The 16,717-nt window shown below is 46.1% G+C and overlaps 1 protein-coding gene across 7 annotated transcripts in view; it reads left to right on the forward strand.

The window, feature by feature from the left end:
- The first annotated feature begins 1,497 nt into the window (after positions 1 to 1,497).
- The window catches only part of FLRT2 (fibronectin leucine rich transmembrane protein 2), a 91,765-nt gene continuing 76,545 nt past the window's right edge, over positions 1,498 to 16,717 (forward strand). For 3 of the 7 annotated variants that reach the window (XM_057543345.1, XM_057543342.1, XM_007188711.2), the window contains exon 1: positions 4,519 to 5,336. The gene's annotated coding sequence lies outside the window, so the exon portion shown is untranslated. Of the gene's footprint in view, positions 1,897 to 4,518; positions 5,337 to 5,902; positions 5,990 to 6,628; positions 6,739 to 16,717 lie in introns of those variants that run through there. The other 4 variants (XM_057543344.1, XM_007188712.2, XM_057543341.1 and 1 more) reach the window with 3 other exon arrangements.

Here is a 16,717-nt window from a genome sequence, read left to right on the forward strand (position 1 = left end):
GAATATTTGTTCTAAAATGTGGTCACCCGTGTTGATTCTGCGGCTTGAGGAGCTATCCCTATGTTTTGCTGCCACCTTGGCAAACTAGAAGGATTTACAACGGAATTCTGCACCCGGCTGGCTGGAAACAGCGTCCCCATTGACTCGGCGGGCTGGCCTGGCTCAGAGAGGCATTTGAAATGGCTATTATGTAGCAGAGAGAAATTAGAACATTTATCCCGTGGATTTTCTCTATTTAAACATTTTCCCTATTTAAAATACCTCAGGTTCTGCAAGATTCAAGTGTTACTCTCTGAATGATTTTTAAAGGCTCGTTCTTTCTTTAGTTCGAAACGCAGATGGAGAAAGAAGGAATCGGTTGAAGACGTCTGAGTTTGCGCTCTGGGCGACGTTCTGGCTCTTTGGGATATGACGGTGGCAGCAGAGGCGTTCTGCCCTCAGTTTTCTCTTGTCTAAGCTTCCATTCTGCGTCCATGAGATGACTCGCCTCCAACTCCAGTTAACTTCTTGGGAGTCCAGAGCAAGTAGTCGAAGATGTTTACAAAATGCAAAGCATCTGGGTGGCCAAGGCGGAGGAGGCTCATATTCATATTTTCTCCCTCTCTCTCTCTCTCTCTCTCTCTCTCTCTCTCTCTCTCTCTCGCTCTTTCTCTCTCTCTCAGGAACTGGGGAAATAATGTTTATTAAAATCCAGGCTCTTAAAGTTAACCTGCTGCTTTCAAAGTTGGGACTCAGATATATTTTCTGCATCGTCATTCTTGTTTGTGTTTCCCGTTTTTTCCATTCTGAGGATTTCTCTCTCTCCCCCTCCCCCCAGCCCGCACCTATTTCCCCATTCACATCTCAAAAATCCCTCACCTCCCCGCCCCCCCGCCCCCCATCTTCTGGTCTCTTAATCTTATTTGAATATAAGATTATTATATTTGGCTTCTGCAGACACTGGGTGGTGGGCGACTGGGAGGCAACTTTCCTTGCGGTTTCATTTAAATTTGGCGTGAGTGGCTGGGTGCCTTCAACAATTCGTCTCGCACTCGCAAAACAGTTAAAAGCTAGAGCTAGAAGGAGCAGAGAGTCCCACAACTTCAAAAGCATCGTCTAGGAAAGGAAGTAATCCGGGGGTCCGGAGGGTGGGGGCGGGGAATAAAGGAATAAAACCCAACTTCGCTGGCAACTCTAATAAATCTGGTAACTGTAGGCAAAAAATAGATTCCGAGGGCTGGGTCTGGTCCGGATGAAACGCTAGGGCTCCTTCCCATGCCGAAGTCTGGCGCTGGAAACCGGCCACTGGTGTCTTGCTACGCGAGTGTCCCCAGACAGCAACACACCCACTGGAATCGCACATGAACAAAGCTCTCTCCCCGGGAACCGCCGCCTGCGGTTTCCTGGTCGATTACAGCTTCTCCGGGGAGTGTAGGGCGCACACAGGGTTAAGTCAGTTCCCTCCCTGGTAGGAGGGAGAGGCGGGGGAGGGGAAAAACAGCTTACAGTCTCAGGCTGGGTACCTTGTAGTTAGTTGTACGTTCGAAACCTGTGGCCGTCACTTGCGAGTTTGGCATCTTCCACTGTCACCGAAGAGGAGGGGGCTCGGAGATGATACCAGTGGCCGCAGTCTGCGAGCCAGGCGCTGCGCGGCTCCCGCCCCGGGGGCGTCTCTGACCCTCGGTCCCGTGCGTCAGGGAGCTGCGAGGCTGCAGCTCCGCGCCCGCCGCCGTGTCCACCCAGCCCGGGGAGCAGGTTGGCAGTTCTCAACGATGGGCAGGAGGGACCTTGGCGGCGACCCCTAAAATAATACCATGCCCCGGGAGCCCCGCTGCTGCCGAGCCAGCTTCTTGCCTTTCCACCTCCCCGACCCTGTCGGATTCGGATGAGCCCACTGAGAGAAGCCGCGGCCTCCAGGTAAAGGGACTGAGGCGCCAGGTGGACTTTCCAGTAACCGACCTGGCTGCTGCTCAGCGAGCACCACGAGGTTTCTTAAGGGGGATTAGAAATCAGCTGGGGGTGGTCATCGGGGTGGGATGTTTTAGGCTTTATCTTTCATCCATAGAAAGAACAGACTGCTTAACTCGCCCCTGATTTTAGGGAAGAGAAGTCTAATTGCAGGTCGAATCTACCTCCTCTAAGGAGTTTCCTAACTGAGCTCTGGGTCAAAACACAAATTAGCTAGCCAGCTGGAGCATCGATCCTAAATTGGGATTTCTAGATCCACTAAGCTTGCCTGAATCCAACCTCTCATTTCCCCTGAATGAATGCTAACTTCCAAGAGTATCAATCCCCTAGTCCCCCACCCCTGCGCCCACTCCATCTGCTGTTAATGTCACCAGCGTTATTATCCAGCGGTTGCGTCTAAAACCACCAGCCCGCCCCCTGCCCGCAATCGGGGATCCATTAGTGGCTAAGAAGATGCGGAGGGTGCTGGTTCGTTTTCCTTCGAGTTGGGGAAGGGGTTACTTTTCCCCAAACAAAGTCTTTCTCCAGCCCTACTGGTCTTCAGTAGCCTGGCACTGAGCTCCGGCCTGCGTGTCTTGTAGGCGCGCCAGTGGTGACGGTGAAGGCGGGAGGAGCCCACCAGGCTGAACTGGGATTGCGTTCCCGGCTCCGCGTGCGTGGGGCGCGGGGAGGGGGTGGATAACGCCTCCCAACGCTGGGTTTAGGGGCGAGGCGACAGCAAGGAGCGCGGGAGTGGAGCCTTGCCAGCTGCCACGGAGTCCCAGGGAGGGGTGGGAGCCGCCTGGAAAGATCCCTCCGCCACGCAGACCAGTCCCGGGCTCGTCCTCGCGCTTTCAGCGCTGTCTCGGTCGGTTCTCATTTGTAATCAGGCCCAAGATCAAGGCTGCTAGTTGAGGTGCGGGCACTAACCAGGGAAAGGAAGTATCCGGAAAGAGGGTGACTGGGGCGGGCTGGACCCACACGTGATGCCCGGTAAACTCCTGGAGCGCTTGGGGCTCCGGAAGGCGGCAGCTGCTGGTGGAGGCAGAGGCCACCGTTGCTGTCGTCCCTGGAGCTTTACTCCTGGAACCTCCCAGCAAGATGGCACTCACTCTCAGTCCTGGTTCAATTAACTCCCTCAGCCTCTCCCCCCACCCGATATTTATTAGTCACATAATGAGTTTGGGGAGAAGAGCGGCTTTGCATCTGTAAGTCAAAGCATTTTCCTAGACACCTTCTCAGGATGCAACAGGAGGAGCGACCCGCGGGCACGACCCCGGGTCGTGTGTGCGTGTGTGTGCGCGCGTGTGCCAGCGTGCGTCTCGGGCGTGCGTCTGGGTGGATCCGTGCGTGGTTTGTGTTTGAGAGGCAAATCAAGCGTTTCTCCAAGGCCGCTTAACGCGATTTAGGCGCTCAAAAAACGTGAAGGCGGTAGACACAACGGGGATGCGAAGGAAATAAAAACAATTAGGAAAGTGGTGCCAAGTGACTCAGACTTTGAACTGAGGACGGAGAACTCATCCCGAGCTGGTTGTGGCCACCGCCCCTGCCTAACACTTCTGCCGCGATAACCGAGAGGATCCCTAGGGAGCTGGTCCTAAGCCAGTTTCAAGCTCGCTGGTTGCTTCTCGCCTGGCCCCACCGACGGCGCGTCTCAGCGCAGTGCAGCGCTTGGCGCGAACTCGCTCTCCCTCTTCTGTTCAGATTTAGCCTCTCTCCAGACTTGTTAAAACATGACAGCAACTTACTGGAGGCAGGATGAGCGGCAATGAAATGAGAGGAGAAAACCAGAAGCTTTTTTTTTTTTTTTAACCTTTTTCAAGAGAGACGTGCACCTAGTTCTCCTTACATTACTCTTTAACCTTTGCAAAAGATTGCGAAGTGGAGACATAGCCTGTATGCAAATCAGGCTTTTTTTTTTTTTTTTCCGCTGTCAAACCTGTTTTCTAAATCTCTGAGGCTGAATTTGGTTGTTCGTTGTAATCTATGGGGCAAGTGAACAACGCTCTTTCCACCGGCCAGGGTGAAGGAAGAAAATGGGTGGCTTAAAATAATTATATGAAACTTCGAATTATTTTCCCTATTGAGTTATTTAAGAAGATCCGGGATCAGGGAACTAGTGATGGGGCGGGGGGCAAATCACCAAGGTTGCCTGCATTTTAAATTACGCCATCTTGGTTGAGAGACTTGTGATATATTTCTACCCTCTAATGTGACGTTTCGATCGTTTCTCAGTGTCTAAGTAATAGATCCTCTGGCTTAGATGTACAACCCCGGGCGGGCAGGGGGAAATCAACTTTTGGCGCTCAGATGGTGGCACTATCCTTCAGAGCTGGGGGTGGGAGGGTGCAGGGTAGAGAGAGAGAGGGGAAGGCGTGCACGGTCTGGGTAGCATCCGCGTTGTTAGCCTTGGCGCTCGCGCTGCAACTCTCTTCAGGGAGGACAGGGTTAAAAGCCGAGGCTGACTTTGCCTCTTGGAAAGCTTTGAGTTGCAGCCGCGCCTCCCAAGCATTCTTTAAACCAGAAATGTGGGAGGGGCTCCGAGAGGGAGGGAGTAGGGGAGGGAGGGAGAGAAAGAAGACTCGACGAGGGGAGCGCGCCAGAGCGCGAGGGACCGAGGCAGAGGAGGAGTGCGGGAGCGGCGGAGGCGATCCCGCGCCTTCATTACTGTAAACACCTCCCGGGGGTGTCAGACGGGGTGGGGGTGGGGGTCGCGGCGCCTACATTAGCCGGGCCGGGTTGGGTCGAGGCGGCAGTAAGGTCGGAGCAGCCTCCGCACCCACGCCGAGCTGCGCAGCCCTCGGAGTGAGCCCCGCGGCCGCCCCCGCGCACCCCGCGCAGCGCCCCACGCCGGGCTCCGCGCGGTCTGCGCACAGGCGTCTGTGGCGCGCGCGCCCGCCCGGCTCTCCGGCTGCCCCCCGGGGTCCTCCGTGTCCGAGGAGCCTCGGGGCTGCGGGGCAGCTTTCCGCCGCCTTGCCGGCTCCCCCGCCTTCTTTCGGGACTCGTGGGCTCTGCCGAGGCAGAGAGGGGGGAGGCAGAGGAGAAGAGGAGGCGGGGGCCGCGGCGGCCGGAGCCGAGAGAAAGTGGCATGGTCGAGCCCTGGAGGCGGAGGTGTTGGAGGACGGGGGAAGACGATGCCGCGGCTCCGTAGGGGAGGAAGGCGAGAGCGAGCGAGGCGAGCGGGGCGCCCGGGCGCCGGCCGGCTGCGGGGAGGCGCGCGCCGCTCTGAGGTTCCGGCCTTCGCATCCCGGCGCCCCGACGCTGCGGGCGACAGGGCCGGGCTCCGGCAGCCGCCTCCGTCGCCGCCGCCACCACCCGGAGGACCGAGCAAAAGTTTGGATCTGGGGGAGGACGCGACGCTGAGCGGGATTACTACCAGGGCTGGAAGGAGACCTCAAGAAGCTTCGCAGGTAACGCACACCCCCAACCCTCTCCTTCCCTGCCTGCCCGCTGGGCTCCTGCTCCCTCCTAGCGCCTTTCCAGATCTGGCTGAAAGTAAGAGGGAGGCGAAGTTGAAGATCCCAGGAATGGGCAGCTAGCACGGGGAGATCTACTGGAACGTTATAGCGGGATCGAGGCGCTTCTCTGCGCAGAGTGGGCAGCTGTGCAGGGAGGCGAATCTCGCCTGGGAATGGATGGGAGCCCTCGGCCCCAGCTGGTGCCTCATCGTGTAGCTCGGAGGAAATTTAGAATGTTTAGTCAGTGGCTTTTAGTATTCTTCAATCCAGAGAGATGATGCGTAGATTTCACTCACTCCACCTTCACCCTCCCACTCTCTCACCCTTATTTAGTATCTTTTAAAAAATGATACGAACCCACTCTCGTTCGCCTGCCCGGTTTAGCTGGTGCAGGAAAGAAAATGGGGGGGGGGTGAGTGGGAAAATTTCAAGCAAAGGGGAAAATTTATCCTTCCCCTTTTTAACATCCTAAGAGCCCTCCCTCCCTCCTTGCATTCATCTCTGGCTTCATAAAATAGGAACTTTCGAAGTCACATTTTGATTGAAGGGTGAGATGAAACACGTTAACCATTGGTGGTGTGAATCTGCAGTGATCGTCAGCCTGTGTAAGTGTGTTTAGGGGGTTAGTGGTGTTGCTGAGAGGCCGGTTTTCCTCGGTGGCCTGATGCACCGGGGCTTGGGGGGAGTGAGTGGTCGCGTTTGTGCACTAAGGCGGGGGCAGCGGAGAGAAAACAGTCACGTTTCCTGGGCAGCAGCCTTCCTTAACGCTAATAAAATAGCTCCTGCGTTTCACTCTGAGAGCAAAAAGGTTTCAGCCTCAACTCCCCGACGTCCCCTTTCCCCCAGTCGAGTTTGAGTTTCGAAGCAGCTAAATGTTTGCTGCTCTGTCTTCTTTATTATGATCATTATTTATTCACCTGGAAACTCATCGTGGCGTCTCTCGTAAATGGAAATCAGTCTCCAAGAGCTTCTGATTAATTTTAGTGGAGGAAATCTTTTGTAAAGCTTACAGTAAGCTAATCAAGTGCAAGGCACAAATCTGTGTAAATGCTCGCGCAGGAGTGCAAGGTGCTGATTAGATTTCTTTACATGCTGCATTTGCTGTGCAAAGCCTCTTCTAAATGGGAGCTATTGCTCCCCGCTCAGCTGGGAGACTCTTTAATCACCCAGGGTCAGGGAGCTTTGGGGCATGTCCACTCGCTCACAGGCTTATTGCTAAATTTATTATGTCTAACTTCTCCCAGGCAAAAGGTAATATGAAGGCTACCTTCCATATCGGGACCGATATTGTCTGTGGACTTAGCGGTGTGACTTTATTACATCTCCAAAGAAAGGATCCCCCAGATATTTTGAGGTAAATAGAATGCAGGTTGGCATTTGTCCAGGCATGTATTTGGTTTTTGCAGTATAAATCAGTGTGAATGTAAAATTTTAGATCAGTATCTGAAGTGTTAGAACTGGACTTTTTTTTTTTTTTTTAAATCACTGAGCAACATGCGCCAGATACATAAGATCGACAGGCCACCATGTTAGATGAGAATCAATCTTTGGGTAATCAATCTTTCATGCATAGCATGAAAAGTTGCTTATTTTCCCACAGTGTCACTAGTCCGCGAAATACAACTTTTCTTCCTCGCCTCATCAGAAACCTCAAAACCATTTATGGATTTTTAATAATCACAGGTGACAGTGCAACACCATACTGTCATGTTGAGCTGCAAATATCTGTGACTGGAGGAGGCTGGAAGATGAAATTTCAAACATTAGTCCATACCTCTGGCAGCAGGTACAAGAAATTGTAAAAAGACTTGAGCTAGCTGTACTGTAGCAGACCTATTACAAACCTAGCATGGAAGGAATGCTGGTTTTTTAAAAAATGCCTGTGTCTTAACACTTCAGTAGTTTCATTGCAGTTTTAGAAATTCCAGGGGATGCTTTTTACAGAAGAAGTAGATTCCCAAATGACACCATGCTGGGCTGCCTTGGGTTTCCCAAAGCAGGCATGGTTTTTCCTGTATGCTAGGTTTCAGATGATGTGCTCTTATCCGAGTTTGAGTTTGACTTTGACCGCCTGGATCTAATTTGAACCTCCTCTGATACCCGTTACGTTTATATTCTGGCCTGCTGGAGAGTTTGATTTAGGATTTAGACATATCTCCCCAAAGCAATCCTATATCTTCCCAGTTTGAAGCTGTGGTTTCAAGAAAGGCTCAAGTATGTACAAGTGCAGAAGCCTTATTCTGTAGAGAACCAGTGTGAGCATCTGATCTGTCTGACTCTTCAGCTTTGTACTCACTCTACAAGGAAGAACTGCCACTTCTGCGGTCCCTAGTGTCTGAAGGTAAAAACCAGCAAGGGTGCCGGGTGGCTCTCGGTTTTGCTCTACTTAGAAGATTCGAAAAAGGTCAAGGTGATGTAATCTTATTTCCATTCCAGTTAGACCTTTCTGGATAACCATCTTTTGGTATCTTTCATTTCAATTCAAGTTCATTTTTCACTAGATTACTAACTTTGTGGTTTCTGCCACAGTGATTCAAATTCAGGCCATTAGTGACCTCTGTCTGTGAGAAGTGAGCACTCATTGTTTTTCTTCTCATCAGACTCGACAGATTATGTGTGTGTGTGCGGGGGAGAACCCAACAGCTCTGTAGTTCTCTCTGAGTATTTAGATTTTCGGACTTGATATTTCTAATACAGAGTTCAGAATGGGTAATGATATTTAACAACGGTAATAAAAATGTTACAGGCTAATAGGCTACTAAATGGTTATTCCATACAGCATTGACAATGTGATCAACATAAATAAAACACCAGTGCTGTCCACTGCCAATAAAAGGATAGTACAGTCAGGTAGACTAATGTTTCGAGACTCACAATACTGCTGGATGTAAGTGAAATTTTATTGCCCTGAAGTGCTTATGTAACAAGGGAAACTTGAGACAAGCCCAGAGCATACATGTGGGATCTAGACTTCACAGTAGCAGTGCATGTATGTCTTTTTAAGTTCAGCTGTGCTTCTACTGTGAATTTATGGTCCAGATCAAGGGCGAGGTGCGGTGTGAGACGGGTGTCTATAAACAGATGATCTTTTAAGGAGACTTTTTAAAATCTGATTCCTAATCCAGCTTTGTCTTCTGAGCGTTTTCAAATTAAAATTTCCATTTGAGTTGATTATCCTAAATGGTAATTGAAGACAAAGTTTGCTGGCTTTCTTAGGTGGGCGGATACCATTATCTGGCATTTTCCAGATGGTTTTTGATTGCGTGGTATTTGGGAATATAGAATTTTTAGGAGGCTTTCTCTTCCCTTGGGCAGGTTTTATGACAGAGACATTTAAAAAGACCAATTATTATTATTATTATTATTACTAAACTTAAACAACTATTATAACACCCCAACTTTCTTACTTTTCCCTACCCTCCACAAATTGCTTTGCTTTTTTTTAAGTTACATTTTTCTTCTAAAACATGTTGGGGCTAGGAGTAAGGCTATCAGTATCTTTTTACTCCTTTCAGCAATATGACCTCCAACTAAATACTTGTTTATAGTAAAACATACACAGGTAAACATCAAGGACCATTTTAAGACAGAGATTCTTTTCAAGGTTTGAAATATGTTTCTTTTTAAAGGACTATGACACAAATATTGTAATAAAAATATCCTGTGTTCCAATGAATACAGAGACTTATTTCAGTCGCATGGAACAGTAAAACACTGTATTGGCAAAATAATCATCAGTATTTTCAGTACATGGTCAAAATCTGTTAGAACCTTCATGGGTTTTTTTTTTTTTTTTCCCCTTGGTGAATTTCGCATCTACTGGTCTTTTTGGTTTTCTTTGATTCTTTCTAATGTGGCTCTTTGAAGTGATTCAAAATTAAACAGTAGCTACTTTTCTCGGGAAATTCATCATGTTATGTTCAGGATTCCAGAGGAGTTAATGATGCAGAAAAAGTCCTGTAAAACGTCTTTCTAAAAGAAGTCCTTCTCTTGCAGGCTTCCCACTTACTGGCCTCCTGTACCATTTGCAGTGAATTGGAACTCTGTTATTTATTTATTTTTCAAATACCACCTCTAACTTAATTTAATGTGGGATGTGTTTCTGCAGAAGCGTACAGCACCATGTGCTGTCCGAACAAAGCAGTGTCATTTACGGATCTGTCATAGGAAAGGTCAAAGAAAATATCCTTGTATAATTTGGGAGGTCAAAAGGCCACATTCATGATTCTTAAATACCGATCAATTGTTCTGCGGATACTCAATAAGGGCACACATTTTTCTGGCAGTTTAGTTGTTGAAGACCTCAGCCGTTTTTTTGAGGCATTCACAAAATAAATCTCAGATGCTCTTACCCATTCAGCGCTCATTAGAACTGGGCAGTTTTTCTCATTTTCTTCCCAGGTTGCTTTTAAGGGAATGTGCGAGAAACTTGGCAAAAAGTCCTCTGTTCCCCTCAGTTCACAGGTCGTGTGCTGTATTTCAGTTCTCTTTATTAGAGCTTTCAACACACAGATAAAAGAATCTTCCAGCTGAACCTTTTAAGAACCTGAGGGCTTTTGGATTTAAACCCATCGAAAAATATCAGGTCTCCAAGTTCATCGATACTATTAGGCCTCAGAACACTGAAAGCTCCTTCCACAGGGGGTGAAAGAACAGTGGCTTCTAAAATTGGTTCACAAATATATGGTCCATTGAAGTCAACAGAGGTCACAGGGCTGAATGGAAAACATTAGAGTTATATCAGTCTCGAAATAGGCCCACGTGCTGGTGTCACTCTTAGCCCCAGCTGCCCGTGGGTGTCACTTTCATGAAAATCCAGTGTCAGAATAACCTCTATGGTAGTTTTCTCTCCCACTTTTCTCCAGAGCTTCGACTCGAATATTTTGAAGAAGGAAATCATGCAGGAACTTGTAATGTTCCTCATAGATATTAGATAAAGAAACGCTGAAGGTTAAGGGAGTAGATTGGATAAACATTTGACATAGTGGTTCCAGAAAGTTCTGTGTAGGCCCTGAGGGATGACATTGACTTTAAATCATATTCCTCTTGATCATTTACGCCCCCCTCCTCTGTTATGTTTTTCAGTTCTCACATACAGTATTTCATTTATTCCTCACAACTGCCTCTTCTGTGAGTTGGTCTGAGAAAGCCCCACTCGCCTGGCTTCTTATTGGGTAACAGGAGCCGGGAGGAAGTTGAAGGCTACCTAAGGCTGCACAGAGCCCTCCTTTAAACCATTTGACTTTGTACAAAATCATGAACGTTACATTTAATAACATAGATGCTGAATTATCTGATACAGTTTAGAAGTTTCCTTCTTTACGAACTCACCTAAAATGATCGGAGTTGGATTTCTTAAATTAAAACTGTAAAGAATCTTGCGCTTGTGTAAATATTTTCATTTTAAAATAACACTTCACTGTCTCTCCCCCATTATCCTAGAGGCATGTTGGCCTGTTAGGATGGGGGTAATTTTATGAGGTCGGCTTTGTGATTTGGGACTTTTACTGCGATGGGGAATGAGAAATAGGGAGGCTGTTTTGGAGGAAAGAGAAGATGTATTTATAGAAAGAAAACCTGCATTCTTATGTCAGCACACTCCTTTCTACACTGATGACCTTGGACAAATTACTTCATCTTCTGGAGACTTAATTTCCTCTCTACAGAGTTCAACAGCATTGTTATGGGGTCAGATAAGATTAATGTGTGTGAAAATACCTTGATAATAATTCAGTGTTATATTCTCATAAAGAGGCATTATTCAAATTGATAACATTTATCACTGCAGGACTGTCAGGTGCTAGGATAGTTCTAGGTTTTATGTAAATAGAAGGGTAACCAAGACAGAGTGCCCTGCCCTCCAGGAGCTTTTGTTTTTGTGAGTGTTCTGGATACCACCCAACCAGTAAAGAGTCTGGTGGTCCTCTACATCACTCCCTCCTTTCATTTAATGGTGCATGATCTTCTTCCGTGGTGAGTTGGGCACAAGGGCCAAACTTTCCTTCCTTGACAGCTTGGCTTGACATTGGAAACTGAATTTATCACATGATGGATTCCACTGGGGATCTTTTGGGAAGGAACCGTCAACATTCCCTGAAGTAAGGTTGCTTCTTTTTGGATGGCTTTATACTTTAGCCATCCAAATGAACCTTTTGCGAAAACACAGCCATTACTAGAATATATGATGATTTTTCAGACTTTTGTTTTGCAAAATAAGGCAGGCCAGTGCAAAAGACTGTCAGTAGTTTGGAAGCCTCCTGAGCCCATTACCAATAAATGGCCTCATTTATTAAGAAACAACACAGTCTCCAAAACTGGGCCTTATTTTGACTTGTGAGTGTCACAAAGCCCTTGTGGGACAGTTCTTCACAACTTATTTCTTCATATTTTGTTCAGTTGTATTTTTATAATTGTCAAACCGGAGACACTTTTAATTTTAAATGTTCCAAGAGTTGAGCATGTTTATATTACTTCCCTGATTTGTATACATGTAGGCCTCTGTAAAGGTTAAGGTTTAATTGTTTTAAAGTTACTTAACTGAAGCCTGCAGAAAACACACATATGCGAAGTGTGTATTTATAGAACGTATGATTAGGTCATGATTCTTGATCAGAAGAGAATATTCCTATCAGTGATTTGAATGTGTGACAGTCTGGATCTAACAGTGTTCCTTTTAGTTCTGGATTTTCTATTTGCCAGAGTTCTGATGCTTGCTTTTTTCTTTTTTAAGTTGATTAACATTTTAGTAGTACCTTGTAAAGGACCTGGCCACAGAACTATATTTGTACATGACAAATTATTTTCATAGTTTGAAAAAATTAGTCTGAATACCTTTTGTTCTGGCAGTGCCAAATGATATAATATTTGAAGAAAGAATGTTTGCTGCTACTCTGAAGAGTTCTGCTAACAACATGAGAAGAACCTGTGGGTACATATGGGGGAGGTAGTATATGTTTGTGTGCGTCTTTGAAATGCACAGACAAATCTAAGGCTTAGATACTGTGGGATGGGAGCACTACTTTACACTTATGCTAGGTGGTGCTAATTTAGCCCAGATGCCCCTAATATAATAGAGCAATGAGATAACCCAACTTATTTTTGGTTGGAGGTTTTCACTTCCAAATAGGTCCTAGGGAAACTCTAAATAGATAAACACACACGTTGTAACGAGGGACTATACTTTTGTGTGAATGGCGTGGTACTTATGAGGAGATATTATTCTTGTAGAGGCAGAAGGTATACATCCGACGATGAAGAAAGCTTTTTCATACATTCAGGAGATAATTTTTGCCACTTACCATGTACCAGGCATGGAGTAAGACTGGAGAGGCAAACATTGGTAATGCAGGATCCCTCCACGGAGGCAACCCAGGCTGGTGAGGAGAGAGGAAGACATAAAACCTATCTGCATGGCAGTTTCATCCATGATTGAAGACAGTGCCAGGAGCACAGAGTATTCATGAAAAGAGCTTTACATTTGGAGAGAGAGAGTCTCGGGTTCTAATGCTGCCTCTGTCCTTTGTTAATTATGTAAACTTGGGCACACCTTAAAAATATCTTTGAGTCTTTGTCTCCTCAAGTGGAAAAATGGAAGGAAATTCTTTCTAGTCGCAGAGCTGTTCTTCTGAGGATTGAGATAATTATGTAAAATGTCTGCCTGTCTGGCACACAGTAGAGGCTTAATAAATGCTGACTGCAGATCCTTCTTTCTCTGAAATGATAATGATTCCATTATGTTACTCTCCCCCTCTACACATACCTCTGCATTTCCCTGGAATCCCGAAGAAGGCTTTTGACGCTTTGAACCTGTTCATTAACAGGATACAGCTTCTGCAGAAGACAATTTCGTTATTTATGCACATAACAGAGCATGAGGGGACAGCAAAGGAAAGCGCTCTCCACATAGTGGCAGAATGGGCTCATGGCTAGTGGGATACAGTGTGGGCTGATGGTGTGAGAGGGCACAGAGGGAAGGGACGGAGGGCAGAAAAGAGGCCTCAGTTTGGGGAATCAAAAGGTGGTGTCAGCTGGGTCCTGCCTGACTTGCAATGTTTTTGGTCATTGAAAGCATAGCCTTTGGCACCCCGCCCCCCCCATTCACCTCCATGCCCCCTTCCAGGGTGACAGTACCTGCAGCTTGCAACAAGCCCCACGTCTAGACTGTGACCCTGGACACAGTGAGCCGAGGTTATGATTCCTCTGCCAGTCTACGGAGATTTTTCTATCAGAATGCATTTTAAACACTTGCTTCACACAATCCATCTCGCACATGACTCTTGGCAGAGTCAAGAAGATATTTTATTGTAGAAGATTAACATGTAAATCATTGCTCTGTTTATATAATGCTTATTCTGTGCTTACAGAATGATTATACCTTGCTTGTGTAATGGTAGAGGCTCGAATCAGAATGATGCTCTTGGGTTATCATTTCCATGTGGAAGGATTTCTTTCAGAAAGCCATTTTCAATTAATTTAAGTAAAGGAGCTTCTTACTGCTTCTGTGTGAGACACTCCTGAACAGCACTCAAAGGCACTGCTCAAATACACAATGCTGGGGTTATTTTTCAGTTATCATTATGATTACATGTATATATAGTATAATTTTTGCATTCTACTGAGCAGTTGAGACTTGGTTCTTTTTTTTTTTTTTTAGCACTATGAATCTGTAAATTGATGTAGGAAGGTTATATTTAAGAAGATGTTAGGAACCCCCAGCTTCCAAGTTTGGAAACACAGAAGGTTTTCCTGTTAAAATCACATCATATATATGCAACACATATACATATAATCAATCACATTGGAGAAGAGAAGCAGGCACTAGAGTGTATTCTGCAAGCTCTTCACTTCTTAGTAAGTAGCTTTAGAACCAACATTCCACCCCACATAAAACAATAAGACCTTGTTTTGCTTCTTTAGAACATGTAAGAGAGATTAAAATTCTTTGGGAAATGGTTTAAAATATATATATTTTTTTTACCCAAATAGGTAAGGAACCAGTCAAATAGTGCTGACAGCAATGGAATTTAAAGCTCAATTCTCATAATCTCTGAGTCCCAAAGGAATGCAAGGCAGACATCCATTCAAGTCACAAGCTTGTAACTGGGGATTTGACAAAGGTTGATTTTTTACCATGTGCCAGGCACCATGCTAAGTTTTGTTCTGAGCATTTGGGATACTCTTTCAAAGAAGACCTCATCCCTCCTCCCCAGGAAATCTAATGGATTGACCTAGAGTTGCCCTTTTCCAAACTAGACTCATCCATCTGAATGAACTGAAGGAGCTGGTTAAAAATCCATGTTTCTGGGCCCGAGGCCTGGAGATCCCGATATTTTAAGTCTGTGATGAAGCCTGGGAATGTGGATGTTCAAAAGTTCCTGGGATTGGAGATCACTCACTGATAATTTTTAGAATTTTTTCCGACCCAGAGACTCCGTGGTTTTATAGTTGTCTGGTTTAGAGTAACTTGTGAATTTCTGAAAGTATTTTTCCCATATATTTTGCCCCATAGGAACTATTGCTCCATTGAACCCAACTCTTCTAGGGGAACCTTCTGAGGGACCAGATGTCAGGGCTGGTTTCACTCTTGGTAGCCACTGTCTCCTGTGTGGTTTCTCCACCGTCTGTCTGTACCATTCTTGGTGACCCCGGAGTTAATCCCCTAAGAAAGCAAATCACATTACAATACTAGTCCTATGATTTGGATTTCCTGTCCCCCTGGATAAAGCCCATCCAAACTTGTTTTCATGACACGTGAGATCCGTGACAATCTGGGTCCCAAGCATCACTCAGACCTCATTCTCCAGCACCCATCCTCAGCACCCATGCTCCAAAGATGGCAAGACCTCTTGATAGTTAGCCTTCCCCATGCTGTTTACCCTTTACATAGACTATTACCTACTCACTCTCCATTTGGCAAACTCTTTTCCTTTAAGACACACAGGAATGACACGTTCCCTCCCAGTCAAAATTAGTCATTACTTTCTCTGGGCTTCTAGAGCATTTTGTTTGTCACCTTATTAGTTCCCTGTTGGTGTTGTATTGTAACGTGTCTGTCTCTCCCAGTAGACCCAAAAACCTTGGCTCATTCATCCCATCTCCCTGGTACTAACAATAGTGCTCAATGCCCCAGGTTCTGCATACATGTAATTGAATGAATAAGTACATAAGTGTGCTGGACAATTCTGGAAAACAAGAAGATTCATAATCTAGTGATAGGGGCTGCTTCCTCAGAAGTGCTTTCCATGCCTATAGATTGGTGGCTCAATGGGGAAAAAATAACAACCATCACCATTCTGCCTTACTGTAAGAAGGTTTGTCAGGCAAAAGGCTTTTAGTTAACCCAACCCTGATCAACATCAAGCTCTCCAAACCTCACATGAGGCAGTTTCAAATGCCACACTCAAAGGTCTGTTTAAAGAAGGAATAATTTTGCTTGATGAAGTATCTCTCTTGGCACCGAGTAAAACCATCAGTTAAGTAGATGTTCACGCAGATGTGGTTTCCATAAAATGAGAAATTTAACTTACAGTGTTAACTTTGTGTCTCTTTCCTGGCAGAATTAAAGAGAGCAAAGCAAAGAACTTGTGACAGTGCTGTGTGTTTGCCCTCTTTTTCATGTTGTTGCTCTTCGTTTTTGTTTTGTTTATTTTATCTTAGGCACATTATTTCCTGATGGCGATATCTGAGGAATGAGGGCCCTCCAGAGAGGAGAAAAGAAGACTAGGAATCATAGATCGTTAGTCACTCTGTCTCCACAAAGCAGGATCCACCCTAGTCCTCATGATTTGCACATTGAATGCAGCAAAGTGCATGCGAAGGTTGCAACAGATTCTAAACTTGCATGGTTTAATGTGATCACGGTAGTGACAGAAGTTGGACTTCAAGTCCTTGTTGGCCAAGAGACAATTCGAACACCTTGTTGCATTTATGGTAGACTATCGATTGACGGACAGAGAGGACTTGCTTGCAGGTGGGGGTGGTGTATGCACATATAAACACACTCTGGTCCCTCTTCCCCCTTTTTTAGCAAAATTTTCAGTGGCTAAGAGTAGAAGATAGTGGAGCACATTTTGATATGCCCACACCTTAACCCTTGGTCCCTTCTGGGCTGTCTATATACTGGCAACAATTTCCATGCCAATAGGCGACCCATGGATGACCTGAGATGACTTTTTTTTTTTAATTAATTAATTAATTAATTAATTTTTTTTGGCTGTGTTGGGTCTTCGTTTCTGTGCAAGGGTTTTCTCTAGTTGTGGCAAGCGGGGGCCACTCTTCATCACTGTGCGCGGGCCTCTCACTATCGCGGCCTCTCTTGTTGGGAGCACAGGCTC

Source organism: Balaenoptera acutorostrata, chromosome 3 (genome assembly GCF_949987535.1).
Source record: "Balaenoptera acutorostrata chromosome 3, mBalAcu1.1, whole genome shotgun sequence".
Lineage (NCBI taxonomy): Eukaryota > Metazoa > Chordata > Mammalia > Artiodactyla > Balaenopteridae > Balaenoptera > Balaenoptera acutorostrata.